Raw genomic sequence first — 19249 nt, forward strand, 5'->3', positions numbered from 1 at the left:
GTTACCCACTCCTAGATGGGAGAGAGTGATTGGGAACTGGCATCACTTGGGTCACATGGTTTGGGGGCAGAAGAGGTATGGCCTCCCCCCATCCTCCTTAAAAAAACTTCAATGCCATCACCAGGGGGCAGGGATGAAAGTTGTGGGAGAAAAAAAAAAGATGTCCATTACAATTCTTTTTGTTTCACAGAGCTGAAATTTTTGCCAGTTCCAGAAGAACCTATATTATGAATACTTAAAGATGAAGAACGGTCTGGCTGCTGCCATCTTACAGGGCAGGCTGATGAGTTCATTCATCCATTGAGTATTTACACTACACTGAGTACCTTATCTCACAAGGCCTTTGTGACACCTCCTACCCTGGAAGGGGTCATGCTTTGTCAGTCTTCTGTCAGCTGGTACTGAGTTTATTATTAAGGCCTGACCTCAGAACAGGAGGGTCAATGTCCTTGACTCTGGCCTCAAAGCTCCTGAGCCCTAGTCCATGAAGCCCTCATCTTTCTAGGTCTAATGTTTCTTTGCCTTGCATCACTGTTAGTCTTCTGGATTTTGCCTCTCAACTCATTTTGTTGGATTGCTCCTTTCTACCCCACCCATCTGAATTTGCTTTCTGGCCAGGCGTGTTGCTACCCAAAGTCTGCCTTCACATCAGGCATTTCCCTCAGCAGGTGATTCCTCCCTTAATCTTCAGTGATGGGCATCACACAGAGAGAAGAGCTAGACGTGAGTTGATCCCTACCTACCTCATGATTCCTTTCATACACTCACAGATTGACACTCAGTAGGTCATGTTTTCCCTTCTTAAAATTCCATTTATTTAGTAAAATCAAGTTTTCCTAACCCCTTCAGATTGTTACACCCATTTGGTTCTCTGCAATTACGTGTCTTATGCTCTGTGGCTGAGATATGGTAATAAGAGCACTGTAGTTTTTCCTCTGAGTCATGAACTTGGGGACAAAGCATTCTTCATGATCCTCCTTGTTATTTCCTTTTTCTTTAACTGCAGAAAGTCACTCTGGTGGTCAGGTGAATTCCTAAGCAGTGAGCCTTTGGCACAAGTGTTCCCATTCTAAGCACTTACGTTGGTTGAACCCATCTACTTGTACAAACAGAAACCAAAGCTTATTTCTCTACAGAGGCTTCTAACTTGACCCACAAAAGGCAGTTTATTCTCACCAGAGAATAAAATCCATAATGACAGGAACTATGTTTAGTTACTACTTCATCTCCAGTATTTGGCATATATAGGTGCTCAGTGACTATGAATTCATTCATTGAACAAGTGCTTATTGAGCATTTACTAAACTGGACATTGTGCCAGGTGATACTTGGGATTGGAGGAATAAAAACAAGTGTATCTAGGAGGATATTTCAGCCACAAATAACAGAATTGTCTAAACAATGAGGCACTTATTAGTGCAAGTAAGTGGTAGTCCAAATTTCGATCAGCTTAGGTTTGGTTGATCCACCACCACTGTAAGCTAAGCACTACCATCCCATAAGTGCACAAATAAGAATTCAGCACAGTCCCTACCCTGGAAAGCCTACACTAAATGTTGTATAAGAGATTTTGGCATATGTGCCAGAGGAGTTCAGGGGAAGAAAAGCTCCTTCTGAGCCAGTAAGTTGGGAAATGTTCCTGAGAGAGAGGGGGACCTCCAAGGATGATTAAGACTTGGTAGAGAACCCAGGGAAGCAATGTAGCCAGAAGGGCACAGCATGAGCTGGGGTGGAAAAAGCTGGTACACTTGTCAACTCATGTGTCATGTTTGTCAGAGGACAGGCTGATCTCTGTATTGTTACCTCATTGGCACATGAGAAAGGGAAGTATTCTCATCCTGGAACCAATAATTGGAGAAACTGAGGTTTGTTTCCAAAACTTGGTGAATCAGTGCTATCTGATATTCCTGATACTTTTGCTGGAACTATTCACCAAGCTTCCTCTTTGAGTACAAAGGGGATTTTAAGAGGCAATGATTGGGGCTTTCACATATTTGTTTTAAAAATCAGAATCACTGGGTGGAAAAACCCTATGAGATCACCTCTCTGCTCTACCTGACCTCTGTGAGGGAGACACAATGATCTTAGAGACAGAGATATGTCAATTCCTCCTCAAAGCAAACTAAGATAAGCCCAATCAAATCCAGCTAGGCTGCAAAAGTGATTGGGAAGAAAGTTAGAAACAACCTGGAGAATATGGAGGAAATTTGTAAATTGGTTGGCAATTGAATTACATTTAAAGACGCAATTAATGACAGATTCAGAATAGTGTTTCCTTTAGAGAGTCTGTTAACTCCCAAACAAGAGGCTTGGTGGTTTGCTGATAGCACAGAAGGTGAGTCATGCAGCACTGGCTGGCTCAAGCAAGGCTGGGACAAATGTCACCCACTCACTTTGATGGATGCACCCCATGCATAGAAATATGTGGACAGATATTGATTTTTTTAACTCTGCCATTACTCACTGTTCTTGACAACTTATTTTCCTTCTTTGGTATATCTTTGTTGTTGATACTTCTGCTGCATTTGAATTGCTTTTTAGTGAAATTTAAAGGGATCTCTCTTATCCTAAAGGAGTTTCCGAGAGGTAGAGACTTGGCAACAGACTTGCCGTGTGTGGCTTGGGTTGGACATTTTGGAGGAATATTGCCTCTCCCAGGTCTCAAGAGCCCTTCCTTTATAATCTATTAAGTGGATTCAGAGCAAGAACACTACGTAAATCAAGAGATATCTACAGAAAATACTGATCTGGTAATTTTTCATCTGGCAATGAAAAAACCCCAAAATATGTGCATATTTTTCAACTAGGGGACATACGATAAACTTTATAAGGGAATAATTTTGACTGGAAGCTCCTAGAAGGAGAACAGTAGGCCACAGAGAAGAGGACTGGTGTACACCAATGAGAGCAGAGGTAAGTGCTGGCTTGCCTGGCCTCCAGTCCTATACCCACCAGCTCTGGCAAATGGAAGCTGCGCAGAAGCCAGGGCAGCTGACGTGGGGGTGATGCAGTAGCAGAGGCCTCTCTCCAAAGTTACAGATGACTCACACCTGTTCAGCTGTGAGAGTCAAACCATTCTGTGGGTCCCACCTTTCTTGGTTTGAGCTGGTCTCTGAATTCAGAGAATGATTTCCCTACATGGTGGATCTGAAATCAATAAATGCTAATGAGCTGAAAATGACTGCAAACAAAGGATAATATTTTGGAGAAATTTAGACTTTGTTTTGGCAAATGAGTTGCTAAAACCCATTTAGGAGAAATTCATAAAAGGACCTACTAAATCTAGCTTAGAAGCAAATGCCCCAGGAATATGAGTGGTGGGCATGAGTACTATTCTACAAATAATAGAATATAAAAAGCAAATAAGGGTAGTCTACCACCTACAGTTGAAAAGAGTACAAAAATAATTTCACTGAAAAAGGCTGTGCTCCCAATTTAAGCCAGTTGGTCTACCCATGTGCTAATGATCATACGAGACGGTGGTGACCTAAGGAGGTGCTCAAGTCAACCTTGTGGTGGGAAAATAAGCCCCATATGCTCCAGTATCCTTACGTCTCCTTACCTACGCATGTGTACAAAATCCCTCTCCTTGGGCTTTTGCCCCAAGTGCTTTTCTACTTTTTTTCACATGAATCTTCATGTTTTATCTTGGGAAAGTTTATCAGGGCAAAGAAGATCTTAGTGGCTAAGAAATGGATAGGATCCATCTAGGTAATCAGTTCAAACTCTGTTTTACTCAGACATTCATTCAACAAACATCAAGGCATCTACTCTATGCCACGTTCTTGGAACCTACAGATGAATAAGACCTGATCCTATAGGAAATCAATGGTGAGAGTAGAGTGGAACACCGGATATAACAGAGGTAAATAAGCACAGGATGTCATGACATCATAAAGGAGGATCATGGAAACATCCAATTCTACTGGAGAAAGGAATAAGAGAAAGCCTACAAGAGGAGGTGATCCTTGAGCTGAGGATTGAAGGATGAGTACAGATTAACCAAGAAATGAGAGAAGAAAAACCTCCCCCTGATCAAATACAAAAGATCAACATTGGCAAAGCCATAGAGGTGTGATACCATGGCTCATTCAGAGACCTTCATATGATTTGACAGGACTAAAGCTAGAGATTTCCGCAGAACTCAGATCTTAAAGGAACTTCTAGGTCATGCTAAGGTGAAGAAAGTTTATTTCCAAAGAGATGGAAAACTACTGGAAGGTTTTATACTGGAAAATGACATGATAAGAATTGGGGCTTAAAATAACAAATCTGGCAGCTAAAAGAAGAGCAGGATGACACCTTAGGAGGCTTCCAGGCCATAAATGCTAGAGGACTGAACCAAGACAGTGGCTGTGAGGAGGGAAGAGTTTGAGCTATGTAATGGTGTAATAGCTGGAATTGATGTCTCACTGAGGTGGAGAAGAAAAGAAAGGCTGAGTCCAATGGGACTCCAGTCTTCTCTCTTATATGTGAATGTGGCAGGTAGCATTATTTCTTGAAAAAGAAAATATAAGGAATGGCAAAAAGATAAATTCCATTTTAGACAGTGTATGATCTATGGGCCATCTAGGTAAAGATCAGTTGATATTTAAAAAACATGTTTTCAGGGCGCCTGGGTGGCTTAGTCAGTTAAGCGCCCAACTTCGGCTCAGGTCATGATCTCACAGTTCATGGGTTTGAGCCCCGCATTGGGCTCTGTGCTGACAGCCAGCTCAGAGCCTGAAGCCTGTTTCAGATTCTGTATCTCCCTCTCTCTGACCCTCCCCTGCTCACGCTGTGTGTGTGTCTCTCTCTCTCAGAAATAAATTAAAAAACATTAAAATTTTTTAAAAGACAAAGAGCATGTTTTCTCAGTAAAAAATGTATACATCTGTATTGACTATGAGTAGAGGAATTACAACTGTCTTGTACATTATTTTATTCCACTGCTCAGAACTGCCTGACACATAGTAGGTTCTCCATAAGTATTTCCAAGGACCTTTCATTCTTAGCAGTTTGAGTATAATATGTCTAGGTTTGTTTTGTTTTTTCACCTATCCTGCTTGGGGTTTACTAAGCATCTTCAATCTGTAATTTTGAGTCTTTCACCAAATTTGGAAAAAATTTAGCCACTATTTTCTAAAACATTTTGTTTGAACTATTTTCTCTCTTACTTCCTTTGGGGATTACAATATTACACCTATGTTAGCACTTTTGATACTGACTCAAGCCACTGAGGCACTATTAATTTTTCTTCAACTTTTTTTCTCATCCTTTATCATTTCTATTGATCTGCCTTCAGGCTTAACAACTCTTCCATCCAATATCTCCAATCATCTGTTAACCTTATTAAGTGAGGTTTTTATTCCAGATATTATATTCTTCACTTCTAGAATTTGTTTCCTTTTTGTAGTTTTTTTTTTTGTTCCCTCTGCTGCAGTTTCCTGTCTGTTCAATATGAGCATATTTTCATTTGTGTCATCGAGCAGTTATAATAGCTAGTTTATTTTTTTAATATTTATTTTTGAAAGAACAAGTGCACACAAGCAGGGGAGGGGAAGACAGAGAGAGGGGAACAGAGAATTTGAAGCAGGCTCCATGCTGACAGCAGAGAACCTAATGTGGGGCTCGAACTTGGGAGCCATGAAATCATGACCTGAGCCAAATTCAGATGCTTAACTGACTGAGCCACCCGGGCACACCTATAATAGCTATTTGATTTGATTTGATTTTTATTTTATTTTATTTTTTAAAATGTAAAATCCAAGTTAGTTAACATAGAGTGTAATAATAATTTCAGGAATAGAATTCAGTGATTCATCACTTACATATAACACCCAGTGCTCATCCCAACAAGGGTCACCCTTAATGTCCCTCACCCCTTTAGTCCTTCCCAACACCCAACACCCCTCCAGCAACCTTGTTTGTTCTCTGTATTTAAGAGTCTCTTATGGTTTCTCTCTCTCTCTGTCTATGTTTGTCTCCCTCTTCCTTCCCTTATGTTCATCTGTTTTGTATCTTAAATTCCACATATGAGTGAAATCATATGATGTCTTATTTCACTTAGCATAATACACTCTAGTTCCATCAACATTGTTGCAAATGGCAAGATTTCATTCTTTTTGATCCCTGAGTAATATCTATTGCATATATATATGTATATACACACACACACACACACACACACACACACACCACATCTTCTTTATCCATTCATCAGTCTATGGACATTTGGGCTCTTTCCATACTTCCATACTTTGGCCATTATCGATAGTTCTGCTATAAATATTGGGGTGCATGTGCCCCTCTGAGACAGCACTTCTGTATCCTTTGGATAAATACTTAGTAGTGCAATTGCTGGGTCATAGGGTAGTTCTATTTTTAATNATATAGATATATCTATATATCTCCTTCTTGGCATTTCCACTTAAATGTATATAGACCTTTCAAACTCAGCATGTCCCAAACTGGAACACTTTCTCTCCAGAGTCTCTGTACTTGCTGTTCCTTCTGCATGGAATGATCTTCTACCAAATATCCACATGGCTCACAAGTCTTAGTCCCTTCAGGTATCAGCCCCGAAGTCAATTTTTAAATAACACTTTCCTGACCTTTTGCTATACAACGAATACAACTGGTTCCTTCCTCTTGCACATGTATCCCCTTACTTTCATTTATTTTTTTCCATGGAATTTATCACCATGTAAGTATTATAGATCTATTTTTTATAGATCTATTTTTTAAACTGTTGCTGTCAGTCTCCCCTCACAGGAATGTTAGCTCCATGTGGGCAAGACCTTATCACTGCTGAATCCCTAATACTGAGAAAAGTGCCTAGCATGCAATAGGTGCTCAATAAATATTTGTTAAGTAAATGTTGAAGCTACTTGACTAGAAGAGAGTGAGAAGAAGCAGGGGTGAGTTTGGAGCACTAGCATTCACAAGCTGGGAGGTAGAACAAGAGCCATTAAAACAGACTAGCAGCCAAAGGAAGGAAATGCAAGAGAGAATAAAGTCACAGAAGCCAAAAGAGGAGTTCTCCAAGTGCCAAATATTGCAAAGATCAAGTGAGGCAAGAACTGCAGAGCGGCTCCTTGTCTGAGAGCTAGAGGGCCTTGGTGACTTTACGGATGACGGTGATTTCAGTGACATGGTGAAAGAGAAAGCCAGACCACAGCGGGATGGAGTCGCAGCAAATAGAAACACAGCGTCAAAGGCTGGGAGAAAGGGCAAGTAGGGAAGCCCGGCGCAGAAGTGAGGGGTTAATGATAGAGGAAAGGGGAGGAGAAATGAGCCCAGCTCAGCACAGCTGGAGGGGTTTGCCTTGGTCAGAAGAAAGATCTCACCTTTTGGCTCTGAGATGCAAGGAAGGAGGAGAAGAAGATGGGTTTGCTTGTTTGATGTAGAGTCAGGCTGGTACATACATATGGTTGTATAGGTCCCGTATGACCACTGGCTGGGGGAGGGGGCATTTGGCTCTGAAGTTATAAGCCCTGATGCTGGGCTGTGTTGGCACCTTCTATTAATGTAGTATCCAAGCCATGCTTGTGAGGTGTCGGGTACATTTTCCTAAGGTTTACAAAGGAGGCCTTGTATAGAACTTACATATACTACAATAAATATACATATTAAACTTATATATTAAATATTACAGATGTAATGGAAAGCCTCCTGCATATTACTCTTCTTCCCCAGATAAAAACACCAACCTGAATTTGGTAGTTTTCATTCCCATGCATGGTCTTACACTTTTACTATAGATATGTTCCCATAAACAACATATTTTGCATGACTTTAAAATTTGTTTAAATGGCCTCCTGCTATACATACTACTCTGTAATTTATTTTTGCTGAACATTGTTTTTGAGATTTATCCATGTTGATACATGTACCTCTAGTTTGCTTTTACTAATTTCATGAATATTTATTCATCCACTAAATTTTTTCTCCATTTCCTTGTTGGTGGACATTCAGATTGTTATTTTTAAGGTTTCTGTTTTTAAAATCAAAGCTGTAATACATTTTATGTGTCTCCTTATTATGCATCAAGAGCTTCTCATGGAGTGGAATTGCCAGCTTGTGAGAGGTGCCCATCTTCTACTTTCTAGATGGTGCCCATTTGCTCTCCACATGGATATAACAGCATTTACTGCTGTCAGCTGTGCATGACTGTTACCATTTTCTGGCTTTTTCCCAGACTTCTAAATTTTCTCCCATTTCATGGGTTACAATTTTTGTTGACATACCCCTGATTATGCATAAGTTTTAGTATTTCCCATACGTTTATTGGCCACTTGGAGTTCTTTCTTTTGTAAATTGTTTTTTCGTATCTTTTTCTTCTTCTCTTCTCTTCCTCATTATTTTTACCTTTCCATTGGGCTGTTTTTTTAATGATATACAGGGTGGTTTTTTGTTTTTGTTTTTTAAAAATTCTGGTTACTGATTCTTTAATGCAAATATCTTCTTGTGATTTGTGGCTCGCCTAATTTTTTAATGATGCTTTTGGTCATATACATGATTTATATTTTAATAGAGTCATATTTTTTAAAAAAAGTTTTAATGTTTTTTAAATTTATTTCTGAGAGAGAGGAGAGCGAGAGACAGCATGAGCAGGGGAGGGTCAGAGAGAGAGGGAGATACAGAATCTGAAGTAGGTTCCAGGCTCTGAGCTAGCTGTTAGCACAGAGCCCGATGTGGGGCTTGAACCCACAATCAGTGAGATCATGACCTGAGCCAAAGTCGGACGCTCAACCGACTGAGCCACCCAAGTGCCCCTATAGTCATATTTTTTCAATCTTTTCAAGGATGAATCAACACAAATAGTTTTTAAGTGTGTGTGCTGGAGGGGGCCACTAATCAAAGGAAATTTTTGCCAGATGACCTTTCTTTTCCCTGCAAAGTAAAATAAGTCAATTTTGAAGAGATAAAATGGTGGAGTCCCTGAGGTTCCTCCTGTAGCTGACATGTATTAATCATGTCTACAATAAATGCCTAGATCTAGGAGTTGACTGAGGTGGGGTGGATGGAGGGGATGAGATGGGATTGCATGCATGGAACCCTGTTTTACTAGAGCCTTCCATCAGAGGACTAATACAGGTTAGACTGTGTAACCCAGGTATACTTCCTTAAAAACTGAGAGGAAGGAGAGATGGGGGTAGGATCAAGTTAATTGTCTATGGACTGGATTAATCAGGGAAGACCATACATCGACTTCTTTTTTTTATGTTTATTTTTGAGAGAGAGAGAGAGAGAGAGAGAGAGAGAGATTGAGAAAGAGTCAGTAAGGGGCAGGCTCCAGGCTCTGAACTGTAACTGTCAGCACAGGGCCCGACACAGGGCTCAAACTCATGAACTGTGTGATCATGACCTGAGCTGAAGTTGGACGCTCAACTGACTGATCCACTTAGGTACCCCATATACATCAAATTTCTTGACTCCCCATAAACTAAGCAGCACAAAGTCTCAGGGCCACAAGGAAACATGATAAGGAAATGCAGGCTGACCCAGGTTAAGCCCTCCGAGCTAGTGAGAGGCAGAACGCACACTAGAACTACAGATCCTGGGTCCGATGTACTGTTCAACCTGCCAGTCAAGCAAGTTGACATGTCTTCTTTGGATCATAAAACAGAGGTCAAAGAGTGCTGTAAAGCAAAAGCCAAGTAAGACGAAACAGAAATTCAATTACAACCAGAAAAGGCCCAAGACCATTTAATCTGGGCTCACAAACTGTTACAGGCAGCTATTATAGTCACATCAACTTGTTCATCTTATGATGATGCAGGGAGCTATGTTATTCTCATTTTTTTTTTCCAGTTGAGACAAAAAAAGGTAAAGTGACCTAACCCAGGGCACTTTACAAGTCATAGCAAAAAAGTCAAAAAACATGGGCTTCACGTTCAATACTTTTGTCTTCCTAAACCACAAGATGAATGGCCACATATCTCTATAAATTATAGTACTTTTCTTGTTGCACTTACGTTAGTTTTGTTTTTCCATTGACTATCAGGTTAACTGGTTCTTAGTTTCTCTGCCTGTGGAGAAAGCATCAAATTGGGCGTTAATCAGTAATGCTGAAAAAAAAAACCAAAAAACAAAAAATACCTAGGTACATTGATTAAATTGCTCATCATCAAGCTGTTACAGTCCTGTGTTTTTCCTATCTATATCCTTATCAGCAAATGTGAATGTAAAAATCACTTTCAGTTGCCTGCAGACACACCATTAATTAAGATCAATTAAAAGTTCTCTCCAACCATAAAATGCTTCATTATCTTTACTCCTTAGATCTCACTATAGTAATAGCCTTATGAAGAAACTACTGTCATGTGGTCATGTGCCCATGTCAGAAAAATATCATGCTAATTACAAGAAATCTTTAGAATATTCTCCAAAGTCAAATATAATGTTACTGCTGTCAAAAGTTTGCTTTTCCTATGTTCTCAAGGAGATGGAATTCTATGATTGCCAGCACACTTTGCCCCTTGCATATGATGCTTAAAGGAGCTAATCTCTCTTTTTTTTTTTTAAGGTTTTATTTATTTTTTTTTAATAGTTTATTGTCAAATTAGTTTCCACATAACACTCAGTGCTCATCCCCACAAGTGTCCTCCTCCATGCCCATCCCCCCCTCCCCCCATAATCTCTTTTTTTTTTTAAGTTTTATTTATTTATTTTGAGAGAGACAGAGACAACACAAGTGGGGAAGGGACAGAGAGATAGAGGGTGAGAGAGAGAATCCCAAGCAGACTCCACACTGCTAGCACAGAGCCCAATGTGGGACTCGGATCCACAGAGCTGTGAGACCATGACCTGAGTTGAAAGTAAGAGTTGGATGTTTAACCAACTGAGCCACCCAGGTGCCCTGAGGAGCTTTGTTCTAAACACTAGGGTGTTCTTACTACATGTAAAAATACTAAAGAAAGCAGAAGATGGAGGCAAGAAGCTCCACCTAAGAAAGCTGGTGAGCAGTCACAAATGCCCCTTCAGAACTGGGTCTTTTTTTATATATATAATTTTTTTAATGTTTATTTATTTTTGAGAGACATGAGCAGGAGAGGGGGAGAGAGAGGGGGAGACACAGAATCTGAAGCAGGCTGCAGGCTCTGAGCTATCAGAACAGAGCCCGAAATTGGGCTTGAACTCATGGACCTCGAGATCATGACTTGAGCTGAAGTCAGACGTTCAACTGACTGACTACCCAGAGCCTGGAGCCTGCTTTTGGATTCTGCGTCTCCCTCTCTCTGGGCCCCTCCCCTGCTTGAGCTCTGTCTCTGTCTCTCTCTCAAGAATAAACATTAAAAAAAAATTTTTTTTTAATTAAAGATATTCTTCCAGACAGGGAAGTGAGCAAAAGCATGTGACATAGAACAGAGCCTAGTAGCGAAGCAGTAAGGCATGAAAGAGCAGTGTAGGTATGTACCTGGAATGTGTGGTCAGTGCTCAAGAAGCAGGCTGTGACCACATCACCAATGGCCTTATATGGTGGGCTAACAGGTTGGGATTTTATAGGTAGGTGTGGGTATGTTTACTTAGATTGATGTTTCCAGACGATCCATCTGGCAGCTAAGTGTGGAAGATGAATCTCAGGGAAGGAACCCCATTCTTAGGACTATTGCATCAGGCTAGGAGAGAAAATGATGACAGCTTGGTCTGTATAGCACTAGGATGGAGGAGAAATACATCCAAAAGACATTTTGGGGTCAAATTCATCAAATGACTATAAGGGACAGAAAGTAATTGTTTTAGCTGAAACTGGAAAAAAATATTAATAAGCATTAGTGTCATAGAATACAAAAGAAGACAAAATCAGGCAAAAATATAAAATTTAAAAAAATTTAAAGCTGCTTTATAAATAGCTAATCATTTTATACCTATGAGGAGGCTATTTTAAGGGAAAAAAGTTATGTATTCCTTTTTTTGGTAAAAAATAATATTTATCCTAATGGCCTTTCTTTTTATAAATTTTATCCTAATGGTTTTGATTGCTAGAGTAAATAGTTACCAATTGTGCCAAAAATTTTTGGAACATTTTTTAACAGAAGAAATGTTTAATCTGCATATCTAAGATGCAAGCTCTCTCATAGCATAATACATATATAATAGCATTTATATATTAATCTCTTTCCCTACACACACACACACACACACACACACACACACACACACAATCAGAAATCAATTTAAAACAAACATGATATCATCTACAGGAAGTACCAAGACATTTTCCCATTAGCTTTTAATGTTGGGGAAAAAAAATACGGTGACATTGTTTCACAGTTTTTTTGTTTTGTTTTGTTTTGAGAAAAAACTACACCTTTTTTATTTTAAGCTGAACCACTAGGAAAATATATTACAGCCTTGAAACACCAAACATTGGCTATATTATCATTTCAAATAATAAACTGGTAAAAAAAAAAATAATGAAATGATAAGGGGCAGAGCACTGCTTCTGCAAAGGCCCCAGGCAAAAGTGTCATTTGGTAATGAGGGGATGGTTATCCCTCTTTTGCTTTAAAGGAATCACAGCTCACCCCTGAGTTGCTTACTCTTTCTCCTTTAGCCTTCCTTTTGCCAAGGGATTGTCTCAATAGGGCTCTGTTATTTCAGGGGGCTAAATAAGCAATACTGAGTTCAGGCTTTCATTCCATTCTGTTCTATAAAAAACAGGTTTTCCCAAATCCAGTACTTAATAACTCTCTTAATTAAGAAGGCAACAGTTTCTCCTTCAGTGTTCCCTCCTGGATACTGGTATGTAGTGCAATCAAATCCCCTTTCCCTTCAAGGAGAGTGTTACTGCAAGATGGGTCAGTGGCTCTGCTGCAGGTAGGCTCAGGGCCCACCACAACAGCCCGACAGCCCGTGAGGGAAGATCTGCTTCCCATACCCAGTGTAACATCCCTTCTCCTGTTTCTATAGGGTCTCTTAGCTGAATGATGTAATGTGTATTTCAAGAAATGCATATCCACATCTTGATGGCCAGAAATAGATATCCATGAGGAACTGTTCAAAGTTCTTATCCAAACTACCTTTCCCAACTCCACATCTTAAATCAACTTCATATATATAAAACAAAATCTTGTATATAAAACAAAACAAAACAAAACAAAGACCTGGAAACCTTTTTTCCCTTCTAAATTAGTGACCTTGTGGATTTTGTTTTACAGCTTATAGAAAGTGATTTGGTGATCCTTCTGGTAAACAGAAGGTTGGCAGAACAGAAACACCTCTGCTTGTACTTCACCAGATCATAGGCAGGTTAGAGGAAGCTGGTGGAAACCTGTCACTATCTGTATACTAAGAAGAATCTCGTACCTTGGAGGCCTCTGGCTTGGTACAAGGGAGATCCCTAGTGCCAGTGCATGTGAAATTTAGGTTATCAAAACTGTCCTGTGCTATCTCGGACCCAAATTTTAGCACCAGTTTTTTTCCATTTCACTTTCTAGGGTTGAAACACAAAGGACCCAGTGTCTAGATGAAAGTGACACACACCTCAAACCTGCCTTCCATCCTTAATTTCTTCATAAACTTCAAAGCCCAAAACCCATTTCTCTTTTTAAATGGATTCCTGCTGGGGCACTGGGTGGTTCAGTTGGTTAGGCCTCTGGCATTGGCTCAGGTCACAATCTCAGGGTTTGTGGGTTTGAGCCCCATGTCGGGCTCTGTGCTGACAGCTCGGAGCCTGGAGCCTGCTACAGATTCTGTGTCTCCCTCTTGCTCTCTTTCCTCCCCCATTCATGCTCTGTCTCTGTCTCTCTCTCAAAAATAAAAAAAAAAAACATTAAAAAAATTAAATGGATTACTGCTGTCAGCCTTGATGGCCAATTACAAAGACTTCAATTTCCCAATGGAAAAGAGAGACTTCTTCATCTTCTCTGTCCTGGTTGGGATGAGGTGCGTGTGGTCATCCACACACTTGGTCACACAAGTCTCCAGCTGCCACTTCAGCTGAAGCTCTCTATTTCCTGCATCTGTTGAATCTTTGGCTTTGTCATTGCAGTGCATGTGGGCCAGGCAGTCTTGGAATTTCTTCAACTGGGCTTGAGCCAGAGGCGCATGGCAGTGCTCAATGCCCTGGTGCACCTGCCACATGGACACCTAGCTGTCCTTACAAAAGCTGTACCAGAACATGAACATCTTCCCGATGTTCTCTCTCTCCAGACTCTTCATCTTGGAGTCTACTGCCTTTGTACCTGGAGCTACTGCAGGTCTGCCATGGTGACCCTGCCCTGCGTCGCTCCAGACGGTGCCCACCTGAACTCTGGCGCTTGAGCCCGCCTGTTTCACAGTTCCTAATATAAGTAGTTCGGTGGGAGAGGTGGCATCAGAGGTGGCTAAAAATAAGGGTGATGCCGAGAAAGTAGGCCTTCTCCCCCACTGTGGGTGCTGTGGTGTGCAGTCCGGATTCTCCTTTCAGGACGAGGTGCTCATTCACACAGAATGAGGGAGTGCTGGTGCTGACAACATCCAGCCGAATTATTTTGAGCCCCCTTCAAAGGGTAGCCCACATGTATTGCCTGATCATTTGGGGTTGGGTGGGTATAAAGTCCTGGCCCCCTTGACTTAAGGGGCAGGGGGGTCTCTGAGGGGCCATCCAGCTCCAGAGCTCCTCCAGGACTGGCTGAAGTCTCGGCTGCACATGTGTGGCAGCTTCTCCCTCTGCGCAGCCCTGCTCCTGTCTCTCTCACAGGGGATGTTCCTAAGGGCACTCCCCAATAAACTTCTTGCACAGAAATGTCAGAGTCCTTTTCCCAGGAACCCCAATGCACGCCATGTGCCAGGACCACAAAAAGCCTTTCATGAGCACTCATTACAGAGAATGAGACTGTCACTATAAAAGTATGTATTAACGTACTGGGTCTCAAGCAAAATGAGCCATACTCCCTACTCATGTTCTAGCTTATGTTCTAAAACTGACACCAGAGAGATGTTGTAAATACCACACAAGTCATCTAAAGGACTTTAAATATAAAATTATTTTACTGGAAGAATCATAGCAAGGACAAATAAAAACATATTAAAATCAAGAACAGGAGTTGAGTCCAGATGACCAGCAGTTCTTCATCTACTGGATACCATAAGCCTTAACTTTTGTTTGTTTTGTTTTTTCTGGTTGTTTGCTTCTCCTGTCTCCTCCCCTGAAAAGCTGCCAGAAATTGTCACTTCCCCAAGGCCCCGTCACTGGAGGAAGTATGTAACTGGACATCAAAAGATGCCTGCGTCCCCACTGCCACCTAATGGGTTCTTTGAGCATTGAGTCCTCCACTGTACAGTTCTTTTCAACTGCTGGCACTATTATCAATAAAATGGCTCACTGTGACCATATCAAACTATGGGCCATTTTGGCTTCTGGAAAGAAGTTGTGTTCAGTGTCTCCTTTTTCCTTTTTACATTTGGGTACATATATCTCTGGCCACCCAGGTTGTCTGGTGTAAGTATCTCCCAACCACCAAAAAAAAAAAAAAAAAAAAAAAAAAAAAAAAAAAAAAAANAAAAAAAAAAAAAAAAGAAGAAGAAGAAAAGAAAAGAAAGACTGCTCTATTATCCATTGTACAGTAATAGTGATATGGAATGTTCCAGGCTGTTTCTGTAAAAACTAATCTTTTTCTAAGTTAAATAAATAGTCAACATGAAACATGGGGGTGGGAAACACTCAGATAAAGAGGGTATTTTTAGGGGCTGTAATGCAGATGAATCCAATTAACTCTGAGCTTAAAAGACCATCTTAAGACTACCTACCACTGGAGGTTGTTCTAGGAGAAAGCCAGATAGGGCCAAAAAAAAAAAAAAAAGAAAAGAAAAAGAAGAAAAAAGTTCCTGTCACCACATCAGAGGGCAAGGCCCAGTGGACTGTCTCCTGCATGTGGGGAAGTCAAAGTAATTCATTCTCATGCTTTCCTTCCTGGCCTTCAAAGAGCTCCTGTGACTGCTTCAGCCTCCACTGCCCACATCTTCCTGCTAGACCTTGACCCATAGGCTTTCTATGGCCTTTTGTTTCTGACAATCACATATGCTTTTGTAATCTCTCTTACTACTTCTAAGCTTGCTAAACTGTTCCTAGCTCCTAGAGATTCTCTCAGTCTGCCGAGATTCCCCCACCATTCCCCAAACTGGTGCACACGCGTGCGCACACACACACATACACACACACACACACACACAATCACCTAAAACTATACCAGCTAGTTTACAAATACTTTTCTTTTTTTAAAAAAAATTTGAAATATACAGAAAAGTTGAAAGATTTGTACAATCAACACATATATCCTCCACAATGACTATTAACATCTTAACGTCTTGCCACAATTTAATTATTTCTCTCTCTATATATATATACATATATGTATACACATATGTGTGTACACACACGTTTCCCCCCTTATCTGCAGTTTCACTTTCCATGGTTTCAGTTAACCATGGTCAATTGCAGTGTACAAGCAGATAATCATCTTCTGATGTACTGTCAGAAGGTTAATAGAAACCTGACACTATGTCACAACACCTATGTCATTCACCTCACTTCATCTCATTGCAAAGACATTTTATCATCTCATATCATCACAAGAAGGGGAAGTACAGTACAGGAAGATATTCTGAGAGAGAGAGAGAGAAAGAGACCACAGCACGTAACTTTTATTACAGTATATTGTTATATACTGTAATATATATAGTATGTTATTTATAATACATGAACAATATTATAATATATGATACTACATATGTTATATTATAATATTGTTCTATTTTATTTATATATTATTGTTCATCTCTTACTGTGCCTCATTTATAAATTAAACTTTATCATAGTATGTTATGTATGGGAAAAAACACAGTATATATAGGGTTTGGTATTATTTGTGGTTTCAGGCATCCTCTGGGGGTCTTGGAACATATTGCCTATAGACAAGTGGCAACTACTGTGTAAATACACAAATATATATATATATACACATATATACACATAAATTTTATGAAATACACACAAGTATATATATATACATACACATGAATTTTATTAAATTTCATAAAGTTTTTTTTAATAAACCATTTAAAGATAAATTACAGATGTTATGGCACTTCATCCCTAAATACCTGAATGGGTCATTTTCCTAAGTAACCAAAGTAAGTTTCACACTCAAAGTTAACAGTAATTCAATATCATCTAATACCTAGTCCATATTCAAATTTTCCAAAGTACCTTCAAAATTTCTGTGGCTTTTTCAAACCAAGACCCAATAAAGATTTACCCATTGGATTTATTGTTAGGTATTTTGTCTCTTAATCTAGAACAGTTCCCCACTCTTTTTAATGACACTGACCTTTTGAAGAATGTGGGCATTTTCTTATGGAATGTTTCTGATTCTTCAATCAGGTTCATTTTATCTGTTCCTCTATCTCTGTATTTCCTGTAAACTGAAATTTGGGTCAAAAGGCTTGATTATATTCAGCTTAAGCACTTTGGGCAGTTCTCATTGGTGATGCTGTTATTTCATGTTGCATCAAATCAAGAGGACTGTGAAGTCAGGTTGTTGCCCCATTGGTTGTGCTCAGTGTGATCAGTAGATTAAGTGGGTGACTGCTAAATTTCTGCCTTTACCCCTTTGTAATTAAGTAATCTATGGGGTGATATTCTGAAACTTTGCAAACATCCCCCTTTCCCCACTTCTTTACAAGATGGGCTTTGGCTTCTATTGATAACCTTTGCCTTAATTATTGGGGACTGCACATAACGATTTTTCCAATTCTATTATTCCATCTATAAGTACTGGCCAGCATTCTCCTACAAAGAAAAAAGACCTTTCCCTCACCCTTGATTCTGAGTATCACTCTAGATTTAAGGATCTTAATGTTTGTTTATTTTTGAGAGAGAGAGAGAGAGAGAGCATGAGTGGGAGAAGTGGGAGAGGGACGGGGGGTGGGGGGACACATCTGAAGCAGGCTCCAGGCTATGAGTTGACAGCACAGAGTCTGATGGAGGGCTTGAACTCACAGACCACAAGATCATAACCTGAGCTGAAGTTAGATGCTTAACCACCTGAGTCACCCAGGTGCCCCAGATTTAGGGATTCTAAAAATGCATTCACTGCTCTGATAATCTATCACAGTCCTTATTCTGTTTAGCCCAACTTGACTCACATTTGGCCAGTGGAGTGACACTGGGTTCTGTGAGCTTTTGACTGGATCTTCTTAGTTCTGGGATACTTCTTTGCTTTCTGGCAAGGTGTTCTAGGCTCACCTTTATACTTTTGTACTTTCCTGGCCTGAGACCAAAAAACAGCCATTTCTCCAAGAAATGTTGTCTCTTTCATGGGGAAAGGATCTAAATATCAAGATACGGACACACTCCATTGGGAGAAATTATATACCTTTTTTAAAAAATTAGTATTTTTTTAAGTTTTTAAAATTTATTTTGAGAGAGAGAGAATGAGCTGGGGGTGGGGGAGGAGCAGAGCGAGAGAGAGAATCCCAAGCAGGCTCTGCATGGTTAGTGAAAAGCCTGCCTTGGGGCTTGAACTCACAAATGGTGAGATTATGTACGACCTGAGCCAAAATCAAGAGTTGGATGCCTAACTGACTGAGCCACCCAGGCGCCCCTACATATACTTCTAAGAAATATATATATACATAAACAACCCTAATTCAAATTTAACATCAGAGGGCTTTCCACCTTAAAACCTTATTTTATATTTTTCTTTCTTTCCCCTTAGAGTTTTAATATAAACATGTTATTCACTTTATAATAGACATGAGTTTCAAAACTGTTTTGCCAATAATATTAGCAATACATCTGTGACAGTTGAGATTTTGTCTTTGTTCTTTCTGCCTTCAGAATATATCCCACTAAGAACATATGTAAGATTTTTATTTAACAACACTTTCAAGTATGTCTAAAGAACTTTGAATGACTCCTCCATTTCTGATCCTTGTAAAGCCTTAGGTTATAATCTTTTTCAAACTGAAGGAATCCTATTTTCTCTTTTTAGTGGCATGTTTTCTTTCTTTAGTGGTACATGTAAAACACAGGAATGGCTGAGAATGCAGATTCCCAAGATAAGCAAGTCAGTGCAGTTTTAAGTGAACAAACCAGAATTGCTATGACTGATGAGCACCTGCATTGGTTGGCATCCATTTAAGGTGTTTTTCTCTCAACCTTAAATGAATGATGCCACCTAGCAATCATCTCAAGATATATTTTCAATGCACTGTACCCCAAAATACTCAAGAAGTACAAAAAGTCAGTAGCTTGCCCTGCAGCAAATCCCCATGCAAA

The 19249-nt window shown here is 39.9% G+C and overlaps 1 protein-coding gene and 1 pseudogene across 1 annotated transcript in view; one reads left to right on the top strand and one right to left on the bottom strand.

The window, feature by feature from the left end:
- Nucleotides 1-430: 430 nt before the first annotated feature.
- Nucleotides 431-19249, top strand: part of SMNDC1 (survival motor neuron domain containing 1) — a 32819-nt gene continuing 14000 nt past the window's right edge. The window contains exon 1 of the mRNA XM_077762431.1: nt 431-723. The gene's annotated coding sequence lies outside the window, so the exon portion shown is untranslated. The remainder of the gene's footprint in view (nt 724-19249) is intronic.
- On the bottom strand, nt 13804-14195 carry LOC144230225 (protein FAM136A pseudogene; annotated as a pseudogene).

Source organism: Crocuta crocuta, unplaced genomic scaffold (assembly GCF_008692635.1).
Source record: "Crocuta crocuta isolate KB4526 unplaced genomic scaffold, BGI_CrCroc_1.0 scaffold328, whole genome shotgun sequence".
Taxonomy (NCBI): Eukaryota; Metazoa; Chordata; class Mammalia; order Carnivora; family Hyaenidae; genus Crocuta; species Crocuta crocuta.